This window comes from Octopus sinensis, linkage group LG27 (genome assembly GCF_006345805.1).
Source record: "Octopus sinensis linkage group LG27, ASM634580v1, whole genome shotgun sequence".
Lineage (NCBI taxonomy): Eukaryota > Metazoa > Mollusca > Cephalopoda > Octopoda > Octopodidae > Octopus > Octopus sinensis.
Window position 1 is genome coordinate 17193126 of NC_043023.1, and position 2762 is coordinate 17195887.

Consider the following 2762-nt stretch of genomic DNA (forward strand, 5'->3'; position numbering starts at 1 on the left):
ATAAGCTTCTGGCTTTTAATGTTCCCTTTTCCTAGTCTCGATAAACAAGTTTTCTTTTATTTATTCCTATTCTCTTCGTTCTGATAATTTAAGAATAAATTCAGGATATTTCACAGTTGATTTCTTTTTGCATTGGCTTCGAAAAGACAATGTCTTTAAAACAATCTCTCCCGAGTTCTTTCACTCTTATAAAAATTGATGGCCAACTTGAACTTTCTTTTCCTCTTACTCCAGAAGTCGTCGCCAGGTAATTTCCCTTTTCGTTAAATAAGTTCTTAAATTCCAGGTCTTATATTCGTTTGTCTTTCTCTCCAGAATGCTTTGCTCTTCAGAAGGTAAGTAAATTATCAGCTTTACCCGTCGCTATGTTAGGTTATCAACAAAAACTGTTTCTATCCATCGATCTTAGCTAATAAACTGCTTGAAACAAGTCAACTGCATTTGTATTCATGGTGAGCGAAACGATTTTATTTTAACTTGGCAATATATCGATAGCTTTGAAGTTTTAATTTTTACACCAGATATATTACACTAAATGCCCTCGAAAAACATGTGGTCAACAAGTACAGGAAGAGAATCCAAATCCAAGTCAGTGAATGTAGTGAAGATGAAGATCTTATCTCGTCACCAGCCCCCAGATCTCAATATTATTGAACATTTATGGTGCATTATAGAAAAAACAAGTTAGGAGTCGATATCCTCCAGCGTCATCTCTACAAGAACTGGAGACTGTTTTAGCTGAAGCCATTCCTTTCAAAATTCCTTTCGAAGCGATTCAAACTTTGTACGCGTCTATACCTCGTAGAATTCAAGCTGTAATTACTGCCAAAGGTGGTCCTACCCCATATTAAAATTTGAAGGTGTTTCCATTATTTTTGCCCAACCCCTGTCATATATACATACACACATGCATACATACATGAATACATACACACACATACATACACACACTTACATACATCACACATACATACATATATACACACACACAAACATACACATATTCATACATACATGAATACATACACACATACATACATACACACATACATACATGAATACATACACACATACATATATACACACATACATACATATATACACACACATACATACAGACATTCATACATACATGAATACATACACATATACATACATACACACATACATATATACACACATACATACATATATACATACTCATACGTATACACATTCATACATACATGAATACATATACACACATACATATATACACACATACATATATACACACATATACGTACACACATTCATACATACATGAATACATACACACACAATACATATATTACACAACATACATACATATATACACACACATACGTACACGCATTCATACATACATGAATTACATATATATACAAGCATACATATATACACACACATACACACATATCATATACACGCATACATCATGAATATATACACACACATACATATATACACACATACATACATATATACACACATATACGTACACACATTCATACATACATGAATACATACACACACATACATATATACACACATACATACATATATACACACACATACGTACACGCATTCATACATACATGAATACATACATATATACACGCATACATATATACACACACATACACACATATACATATATACACGCATACATACATGAATATATACACACACATACATATATACACATTCATACATACATGGAAGCATGCTGTATTACAGTGCGTCGCTTCATCCCCCATTTCTTAGTGATTCCCTGACGGACGACCCCTTTGTACAATTTAGGCGACAACTCTACAACACATGGCTCTGTTTGGGCAGTCTTGGTAGTGAGGATTTTACGGGATCAAAGTGCAAATCCTAACTCGGCCCCTTTTGGTCGCTTTTTATGAAACGCAGACGAAACATTCGGTCTATTCATTGATATGCCAGTCCCCTCACAGATCTGGGGCAACGTGAAATGCAGAACTTTGCTCAAGGATCACACACGCCATCCCGTCCAGGAATCGATCGCACGTTCAGCGAATCGTGAGTGCAAATTCTGACCGCTAAGCCACGCACATTCACTGATGAAAAAAATTATAAACGTTGGGATTATATTTTAAAATTCAATAAAACAATAATCATTTTCCCTGATTGTGAGTATCTTATCGATACTAAGAACATAACTAAATTATAATCAACGGAAAACATGGCTACTTAAGAGGAAAGAAAGAAAATATACTTTCAACAAATAAACCACGGTTGACTACATATTGATTAGACACCAGGTTGTTTATCGCAATCAGCAGCCGGATATTATTAATTAATATTTTAAATTTATTCTTTCAAAGTGATTATGCCTCAGCGTTGTAAAGACTTCACGAATATTTCGTGTTCGAACTTGTTAGTTTTCTTAAATTAATGAGGCTTTTTTTCTATCTTTAAAATGCATTTCATTTGTGATTTTATCATGACGTGGCAGATGTATCATTTTAATGAGGATGTGTGTGTGTGGACATGTACACGTGTTATGTGTGTGTGTATTTATGCGTGTTATTATATATATACATATATACATATATATATATATATATCTATATATATATATATATTATGTATGTATAATAAATTAAATTAGAGATAAAACCACTATTAGGCAAATCAAACAGTGAAAAACATAAACCAAAAACATAAAATTAATAAATACAAAATATAAAATATTAAACTTCAAAATTTAAATTATT